The sequence below is a fragment of the Syngnathus acus genome, chromosome 24 (genome assembly GCF_901709675.1).
Source record: "Syngnathus acus chromosome 24, fSynAcu1.2, whole genome shotgun sequence".
Lineage (NCBI taxonomy): Eukaryota > Metazoa > Chordata > Actinopteri > Syngnathiformes > Syngnathidae > Syngnathus > Syngnathus acus.
The window spans coordinates 8,219,795-8,230,519 of record NC_051108.1 but is presented as its reverse complement, the minus strand read 5'-3'; positions in this window follow the sequence as shown (position 1 = coordinate 8,230,519).

Below are 10,725 nucleotides of genomic sequence, written 5' to 3'. Positions count from 1 at the left end.
TGGCGGACGTTCGATCGCTGGACATCAACATGCCTGCTGAGTTCTGCGGACCGGACAGTGCGTAGCTGCTGTGCGTCTGGAGCGGATGGCGCGCTATCGGGCGGACCGGGCCATTGTACGAGGGGGAACATCGCGTGGAGGTGGACTGTGCGTCTACATCCGTGAAGAATGGTGCCGGGACTTTGTTGTGGGATGCCAGCACTGCTCGCCACTGGCGAAGTTTGTGATCTCCGGGCTGTTGGGGTCCTGACCTCTCTCCCCGTTGTTTTACTTGTGTGTTAATCGTGTGCTGTGTCTCGTCACCGTGGGATAGGGGGAACGGTATTTCGGTTTCTTTGTGTGTCCTAGCATGAAGGAATTGACAATAAAGCTGATTCTGATTCTGATTCTGATTCTGATAAGCTGTCCGAAGAACCTTGACCGTTGCCTTTTCTGAATGGAGACTTTCTGCTCTTGAGCATGGTTGCACGAAAGGCCCAGCGCTGTATTGTACTTTCCTGAAAACAGAGCTTTCTTAACAAGAATTGTGATTGAACTCAACCAACATGTGTAAGTCTAAATTTTGTTTTGGTGGCTTAGCCTTTTCCTAAAACTGAAGAAATAAAACGAGCACGCAGTAAGTAAATTGTGTGATTGGCTATGGCTTTTGCCGTGAGGCACGGATAGCGCCTGTTAGGGTTTACAGATTATTTTGATCGTATGATTATGTTGGAATGTAGACTAGAATTATTAACTTTGTTTAAACCTTTTACCTTTCCTTGACTCTGAGAAGTTTAACCATTCAGTTGTTGAAACTTTCCAAATGGTGTGGAAACATTCTTGCTTAGTTAGTCATCTAAAACGCTCCACTAGTTTCTGTTTCCACGACCTTGTAAAACAATGAGCTGGGACCCTCCCCACTGATTAACCAGTTGCTGAGGTGACCACCAAACATGTCCAATGTCACCCCCACCCTGCTTTCTCTCAATAAATACTCTCTTGCAAGAATCCAAAGTCAGACCTCATTCGATCATCGCTGTACGCACAGCGACGAATGACTCTCCACTTGCAAGTGCTTAAAAAGGGCATACTGTCTCCCGTGTGGTTCTTGCAAAAATAAGTTAGAGTGAGCACCACTCTAACAGCGGCCTTCCCAAATTGTGGACCAAATCCAACAATGCGCATAGCTAAAATTTTACTAAAAAGTTTGCAATCGACATTTAAAAGCGTAATACAGCGGTGGCCAACCCGCGGCTTGCGAGCCGCATGCGGCTCTTTGGCTAGTTTCATGCGGCTCTTTTACGTTCATATCAACATTTGTGTTTATTTTTCGTGCGTATTTGCTTCGCTTGAGTTCAATATGGTATTTTGGTCAAACGCGCATGCGCGTGAGGTGAAATCCCGCAAAGGAGGAGGGACAAACAGAGCGATTGGTTTTGCCCGCTTTTTTTATGAATGGCGACTGTGACTACGGGGGCCCATTAGGTCCAGAAAAGCTGACAAGACGCTTGCCAAAATGGCAAGGAAAAAATGCACAGCTAAACGAATATATGACGATGAACACAGGACGTTTTTAAAAGAGTTAAAGTTGTTTTTTGTTGAACGCTATGGCAAGCCATTCTGCCTGATATGTCGGACGTCATTGGCGCATTTAAAAGCTTCAAATGGTCAGCGCCACTTCAGCTCACTTCATGCCAATATCGATAAGGACTTTGCAAAAGGGACTGAATTTTGCAAGCACAAGTTTGGAGACTTTGAAAAATAGGTACAGTTTTTAAAATATGCCTCAGTGACGTTATTGAAATCTTGTCTCCTGAAAACGACGAACTCAAACGAATGGTCTGTCCCGCCACACATAGTAAGTGAAAAAACTTATTATGTTTTTGTTTGTGGAATCTGTTGAACTGAGAGTTTGTCTGTGTGAGACTATGCACACAATGTTCATTGTTGAAAATGTGGTCTTTGGTCTGTGGTTTTAGTACTGTAGGAGTCAATTTGTCATTATCATGTTGGTGCGTGACATAATAATGTCACACAATAAATTTGGCTGAGCAGAGGGGTGTGTGTGCGTGTGCGCGCGCGCGCGTGCGTGTTTGTGTGCGTGTGTGTGTGGGGGGGTGTTCATGTGTGCTCATGTGTATGATGTGGCTCTTTGCGATGACACAGTAAAAAATGTGGCTCTTAGTCTCTGACTGGTTGGCCACCCCTGGCGTAATAGGTCGGCAGTTACTGAGATCCGTTTTATCTACTTTCTTGTGCAATAATGTCACAAACCCTGCTCTCCAGCTGTCTGGTAGGTGCTCTGTTTTATCCATTTCATTAAAAACAGTAAGTAAAATGTCCCAAAACGTTCGGTAAAACTCCAAACATATTCCATCCTCCCCTGGGGCTTTTGCTTTCTCAAATTGATTTACACATTTGTTTATCTCCACTTGGGTAAAATATTTTGTTAGTAGCTCTTTATCTTTAACTGTTTTTCCAATAAAATGATTCAAGATGGCGGCGCGTGCACACGCACCGATCTCTCTCTGTCCCGCCCGAACGGTGTTTTGTTCGTTTACGCATGACTGCACTGCAACTTACGGTAGCAACCGCGTGCTGAAATTTGCCGACGACACGACTCTGATGGGTCTCATCACCGGGGGCGACGAGACTCAGTACAGGTCGGAGGTCGACCTTCTGGCCACGTGGTGCAGGGACAACAACCTCCTGCTGAACGTCAACAGGACCAAGGAGATTGTTGTTGACTTCCGGAAGAGTCACACCCAACACCTGCCACTGACCATCGACGGTGCTGTGGTGGAGAGAGTGAGCAGCACCAGATTCCTGGGGGTGCACATCAGTGAGGATCTCTCCTGGCCCACCAACACCACATCACTGGCGAAGAAATCTCAGCGCCGCCTGTACTTCCTGCGGAAACTCAGGCGAGCAAGTGCTCCTACATTCTACCGTGGCACCATTGAGAGCGTCCTCTCCAGTTCTATCGCTGTTTGGGGTGGTAGCTGCACTGAATACAACATGAAGGCCCTGCAGCGCATAGTGAACACGGCTGGTAAGATTATTGGTGCTTCACTCCCCTCCCTGAAGGACATTTACACCTCCCATCTCACCCGCAAGGCGACCACGATTGTGAGCTCTGTGAGTCACCCCGCTCACTCTTTGTTTGATCTTCTGCCCTCTGGGAAGAGGTACAGGAGCCTGCGCTCCCGCACCACCAGACTCACCAACAGCTTCATACCCCAGGCTGTTAGGATCCTGAACTCTCTCCCCCCTTCTGCGTAGCGTCCTGTACTTTTGCGCTATATTCTGACTGTCTGCTGTAGGCACACTTGCTCCATTTTTGCTCCTCTTATTTATTATGTTATTTGTTTATTTATTATTTATTCATCACTCTTATTTATTCATTGTTTGTGCCTTCTTGTTTTTATTTTTTTGTGTTGTTTACTTGTATGTATATTGTGTACTATGTCTAATTTCGATTTCTTTGTGTGTCTTGGCATGTGAAGAAATTGACAATAAAGCAGACTTTGACTTTGACTTTTGACATCTGACATTGTCTCAATGTATGTCTCCCCTATCATACAATCTCTGAAAGTAGTTTTCTACTGTTTCATTTATTTCACTACTGTGCTCTGTGATGTTTACATTCTGTTTTTGCACTTTGGACATTCCAACTCCTTTGTTCATGATTTTTTTTTTTAAATAAGTACCTGGTGCATTTTCTCCTTCTTTTATTTCTCTTTCCCTGCTTCTTAGTACAGTGGAGCCTCGGTTTCCGAACGTCCCGGTTCTTGAACAAATCGGTATTCGAACAAAAAATTCGAGATTTTTTTGCTTCGGATGTCGGACGAAATTCGGTTGTCGAACCTCGCGAGATGAGCCGAGAGGACCCGCATGCCAACTGATTCCGTTCGTTATTACGTTCTCGTTACTCTGAGGATTGCATCAACTCTAATCATGCCTAAAAAGGAAGCAAGTGGGAGCAGTAAATCCATCCTAAAACACAAAGACGCTCCTAAAGCAATGCGACACTGAGCGCCCGTGCTGCGGTTGCGCGATCGGACCAAATTAAGCTCCCTGCGCACTGAGGTCCATTTAAATTTTGGAAAGTACATTAGGACTTTAAAAATATTTTTTCAATTTTAGCGACCGCTCCATCACAATAATGCGACCAGGGCGGTGCAGTTGCGCGGTCGGCGGCGCGCAACGGTTGCATGTTCGGCGGTGCGCTGCAGCTGCACGATCGGACCAAATTAAGCTCCCTGCGCACTGATGTCCACTTAAATTTTGGAAAGTACAGCAGGACTTTAAAAACATTTTCTAAATTTCAGCGGTGCAGTTGTGTGGTGCAGTTGCGCGGTCAGCGACGCGCTATGGTTGCGCGTTCGGTGGTGCACTGCAGTTGCGCGATTGGACAAAAACGCGCAAATGAAAAAATGCTTAAAAAAGGCGGGGTTTTTTTGGGCTTGGAACGGATAATTTTTTTCCCCATTATTTGTAATGGGAAAATATGTTTAGGAATTCGAACGATTCACTTCTCTAACAGCCTTCTGGAACGGATTGTGTTCGAAAACCGAGGCTCCACTGTATTATGCCTTTACTTTTTATAACCACGAAGCTTCTCAGCTCATTTTTGACCTGTTTGATTTCATCATTGAAGTTTATTCCCTTTTGTGACAAGTTAAAATACCTCTGTAGTCGTTTTAGCAATCCTAACATGCGTTTCATTTCTTTCATTTTTTTCTTACACGTGCAGAATGTGGCTTGGCATTATCTTGCTGAAATAAGCAGCGGCGTCCATGAAAAAGACGTCGCTTGGATGGCAGCATATGTTGCTCCAAAATGTGTATGTACTTTTCAGCATTTATGTTGCCTACACAGAAATGTAAGTCACCCATGCCATGAGAACTAATGCACCCCCATACCATCACAGATGCTGGCTTTTAAACTTTGCGTTGATAACAGTCCGGATGGTCCGCTTCCTCTTTGATCCGGAGGACATGACTCCAGTGTTTCCAACAATTTGAAAAGTGGACTCATCAGGCCACAAAAAACTTTTCCATTGTGCATCAGTCCATTTTACATGAGCTCGGGCCCAGAGAACCCGGCGGCGTTTCTGGATGTTGTTCATTAACGGCTTTTGCTTTGCATTGTAGCGTTTTAACCCGCACTTACTGATGTAGTGACGAACTGTATTTACTGACAGTGGTTTTCTGAAGTTTTCCTGAGCCCATTTGGTGATATCCTTTACACACTCATGTCATGAACTAAACGCTTCTACTGGACTTGCTGCAGCCATGAAATTCTACATTAGTTATTATTTGGCAAAAAACAGTTTATCAGTTTGAACATTAAATAGGTTGTCTTTGTAGTGTATTCTATTGAATATGGGTTGAGAGGGATTTTCAAATCGTATTTTGTTTTTATTTACATTTTACACAATTTCCCAACTTCAACCGAATCCGGTTTGTGTATATATAGATAGATAGAGAGAGAGAGAGAGAAAGAGAGAGAGAGAGAGAGAGAGAGAGAGAGAGAGAGAGAGAGAGAGAGAGAGAGAGAGAGAGAGAGCGAAAGAGAAAGAGAGCGCGAGAGACAGACAGACAGACAGACAGATCGTTCGATCGATAGATAGATAACACGCATTTACACACACGAATCCTAAAGCGAATTAAAATTTATGCCAGAAACACGACAGGGCAGGCTCGACTTTCAGCATTAGCTTAAATGGTGATAGAAATGGACTTCTTGATGGAACTAAAACGCACGGATAATCTGCATTATAAATAAATGCAAATAAAAACGGTAAATCTCTAGCTCTTGAAGGAGATGAGAAGTACATGGCGAGTAGATTTCTTAATTGTATGCAATACATGCCGAAGTGGAAGAAAAAGTATGGAGTAGAAGGGAAGTTGAAAGTTGAAATGTGGAAGATAGTGGTAGAAGTTTTGGAGGAGTGTGGCTAGGAAGACAAAGGGACTGAGAAAGGAAAGAAAAGAGAGAGAATTGAGTTGTGCTAGAATGTGGTTGAAAGCTTCACAAGTGAGAAGAGAACAAATTCAAAAGACAAAAAATAGAAAGATAAAAAGTGATGAGGCCGCGATTCAATTAAGATTTGAAAACGAATTCTGGGTGCACAGTGGCATCCCATTCAATGATGCAGCTGAGAGTGCTTATCAGCAACATCTTAAAAATGCGCTCCTCACTGGTTTCCCCCCTGAAATAGGCAACTGGGTGAGGAAACATTTGGTGGAAGTGGATATTGCAAGTGTGACAACAATTATGTAATGGGCCAGACATGCTGAAAAAGTGATCAAAAGACGCAAAAGTTCTGATGTATTTCATCTAGACAATGATGATGATGATGACCTAGATCAGTGGTTCCCAAACATTTGCAGGCTGGCGCCCCCTTTGGCTCCCCAGTGAATTCCTAGCGCCCACCCCCCCCCCCCCCCCCCCAAGGCACATATGGAAACAAACACCTCTTTCTTGATATTTGGTTTGCTGCAATTTGAAAAGAGAAAGGTTAAACACAAATGTGTATTTCACAAATAAAACCCAATTTAGTATTTAGTAAACCAATTTATTTTTTAGCAGTTTTAACTGTTTCAGCAACATAGAATCGTAAATAAACATTCCACCAGTAACCTTCATTGTCTCACACGTAATATTAATGGGATGGATGTGCTTGGTGCAGGGACATAAGCTTCTCAACATCAGGCTGGAACTCACTAAGAAGAAGTCGTAGATCCCCGCGGTCAGTAATTTTCAGTCGGTTTCTTTGCTTGGAAAGAAGTGACCCACGGACCGGTACCGGTCCGCGGCCCGGTGGTTGGGGACCACTGCCCTAACCAGCTCAACACAACACAACACGGCGCGTTCTGGCGAGTCCCCAATTTCATGTTGACTTGAACTCAAGATGATGTTGACCGCCAGAATGCGGTTTTTATTATAAGATAAAATTCTGAACATTACAAGCTTGAAATTACAAACCTGAGCTTTTGCTTTTGTAGTCTATGCTGTCGGATCTGACTGGGCCAGAGCGGCGTGTTGTGTACAAATCGACTGCCGCCCCCCTACCGCCCCTTTCTTCCTCACCGCCCCCCCAGATCTTTCCACCGCCCCCAGGGGGGCGGTACCGCCCACTTTGGGAACCACTGACCTAGATGAAGATACAACAGTCTTCTTCCAAGGGTCCCAGCGGGGCAGAGGAAGAGGTAGAGGCCAACAAGGTCGCAGGCCGCCCTATAATTCAAAATCCCCATCAGATTCGGAGACCTGTTGGAACTGTGGGAAACGAGGACACTTTGCAAGAGTGTGTCGTTTTGCAAAACAATACCAATCAAAGGGTGGAGGAAGGGGCAGAGGAAAAGCCAAATTTTCAGCATGACAAGCTTCCTCCCCTTTGACCGCTCAAGCTCAGACAGAGAAAGAAATAACGGATGTCCATTCGACAGCAGAACATGTCATTGTCAGATTATTAGAACATTTTTTAGATTATTAGAGCTTCTGTCCATATAAGAAGTATGACAATGCTGTTTGTATGCCCAATGACAAATGACCAGAGATCAAATTGTGTGCACACTAAAGTTAAAATTTGCAAATCAAGTGGTAAAGAAATACAACTTGCTTCTAAAAGATACGTAAATAAAAAATTAGAATGTGCTGTGGGAGGGACCAGCTCATGATCGACTGCAGGAAATGGCCAGCCTGTGACGAATCATTGATGCTGGGACCTACCTTTCGCGCGCGAGAGCTGTGCATGTGTGTGTGTGTGTTAAAATGATGAAAATTGGCTAAACTTTTAGTATAAAGAAATTTGCTGGACTGTGGTCTATCCAATTTGCACCGCAGAACAGAAACGATTTTGAAAGATAAAAATGAGAGGAAAAGAGAGAAATCTGTTTGCGAGCAGAAACTGATCCACACTAGTGCATGTTAAGTGTCAAGCCCTCATGAGAAATTCGAAAGAAAATGACAGAACATGCTTTCAGGAATTGGAAGAAGCAAAATTGTGAATTTAAGACATTGCAATGCTACATTTAATAGGAATAATTGATTGGTTGTGTTATAAGATGATACAAACTTCTATATGCGAGCTAAATCTGACAGATTGAGTTCTTTAAATTTAAAAACAAAGAAAAAAATTCAGATTAATTTGCCAGTAGTTTTTTTTGTGTTGAGTTTTTTTTGAATTGGTGGATTGTTCTGTCAGGAACCTTGAGTTGAAAATGGTATTTGAATGTTGTGTGGTGAGCTTGGATGAATTGGGACCAATGTGATAGAAAGACTCCTTTTTGGAGACTGTGTGAGATGCAAATGAGCATTGATGACTGATTGCCTGAATGAAAGGAAAATACAGGTTGAATGGTTGAAGTTGTTAGCGATAGGGCTGTGGACTCGGTCGGATTTTTGCACCGAGTCCGAGTCCGGCCTCTTGACCACGAGTCCGAGTCCGAGTGTCCATTTTTTCTGTTAATTCATGTGACTGCTTAGTCTTTATTCAAGGCTAATTTAGATCAAAATCGAAATAATTACAACAGTTGTGTGATGGCTTTGTCTTTATTAAACATACAAACGAATACAATAAACAGATACTTTCAAGTTTTAATCATTATAGCTCAGACATTTATCTAAAACAGCGACAACCGCATAGTGAAGTTTGCTGACGACACGACTCTGGTGGGTCTCATCACCAAGGGAGACGAGACTCAATACAGGCTGGAGGTTGACCTTCTGACCAAGTGGTGCAGGGACAACAACCTCCTGCTGAACGTCGACAAGACCAAGGAGGTTGTTGTTGACTTCCGGAAGGGTCACACCCAACACCTGCCGCTGGCCATCGACGGTGCTGTGGTGGAGAGAGTGAGCAGCGCCAGGTTCCTGGGGGTGCACATCAGTGAGGATCTCTCCTGGTCCACCAACACCGCATCACTGGCGAAGAAGGCCCAGCGCCGCCTGTACTTCCTGCGGAAACTCAGGCGAGCGTGTGCTCCTCCGGCCGTCATGACTACATTTTACCGCGGCACCATTGAGAGCGTCCTCTCCAGCTGTATTGCTGTTTGGGGTGGCAGCTGCACTGACTACAACTTGAAGGCCCTGCAGCGCATAGTGAACACGGCTGGTAAGACTATTGGTGCTTCTCTCCCCTCCTTGAAGGACATTTACACCTCCCATCTCACCCGCAAGGCGACCGCGATTGTGAGTGATGTGAGTCACCCCGCTCACTCTTTGTTTGATCTTCTGCCCTCTGGGAGGAGGTACAGGAGCCTGCGCTCCCGCACCACCAGACTCTCCAACAGCTTCATACTCCAGGCTGTTGGGATCCTGAACTCGCTCCCCATTTCTGCGTAGCGTCCTGTTCCTTGCGCTATGCTTACTGTCCGCTGTATGCACACTGGCTCGGTTTTGCTCCTCTTATTTATTGGGTTATTTGTTTATTATTTATTCATCGCTCGTATTATTTATTTATTATTTTTTATTTATTATTTATTGTTTGTGCCTTCTTGTTTTTATTTTGTGTCGTCTACTTGTATGTCTATCGTGTACTGTGTCTTGTCACCGTGGGATAGAGGCAACGGAATTTCGGTTTCTTTGTGCGTCTTGACACATGGAGGGATTGACAATAAAGCTGACTTTGACTTTGACTTAAACACAAATAATTAGTGACGACCCCACAATTATCGAAACACATCAATGATATAAGCTGGGTGACATAATCGTCCTTGACATTGGTACATAATGTAAACATTAGCCTAAGTGCAACTCAACGTGGCCGCATTGATCGTAACTTACGCTCCGTTTCTCCCCCAAATCTAGAGGCAAAACATTGTTCTCTCGCTACTTCCGGGTTCTTCCATCTTGGCTGCGCGCGGGGCATTGTGGGTCTTGTACGTGCACGCACGCAGGCAGGCAGGCGCGGGCGCGCACGCAACAACTAAATTTGTCTTCATAACAAGCAAGCAGGGCTGTGGACAGTATTCCTACGCGCATTCTCAGCAGCATGATGAAAATAAAATTCAATAACGTCACTGAGGCATATTTTATCGAACTCCACTTCATTGTATGGCTTTTTAGCCCGTGCAATGTTCCAAGCCAGGTGAAACAATGCAAGTGTGACAGTCTCTGAGTACTTCGTAATTTTTTTGAAAAACTGTACCTATTTTTCTGCCTGACTTTTCAAAGTCTCCAAACTTGTGCTTGCGAAATTCAGTCCCTTTTGCAAAGTCTTTATCGATATTGGCATGAAGTGAGCTGAAGTGGCGCTGACCATTTGAAGCTTTTAAATGCGCCAATGACGTCCGACATATCAGGCAGAATGGCTTGCCATAGCGTTCAACAAAAAACAACTTTAACTCTGTTAAAAACGTCCTGTGTTCATCGTCATATATTCGTTTAGCTGTGCATTTTTTCCTTGCCATTTTGGCAAGCGTCTTGTCAGCTTTTCTGGACCTAATGGGCCCCCGTAGTCACAGTCGCCATTCATTAAAAAGCCAGCAAAACCAATCGCTCTGTTTGTCCCTCCTCCTTTGCGGGATTTCCCCTCACGCGCATGCGCGTTTGACCGGTTGGCGAGGTGGCGGCCGACAAACGCCGGCGGCGCTCAATGCTGTCAAGTTCTTTTTCAAACTTGATCGTAAGCAGGGCTGTGGACAGTATTCCTACGCGCATTCTCAGCAGCATGATGAAAATAAAATTGAACGTATTTTTTTTATTGTCGGACTCGGTGGACTCGGTCAAAATCAG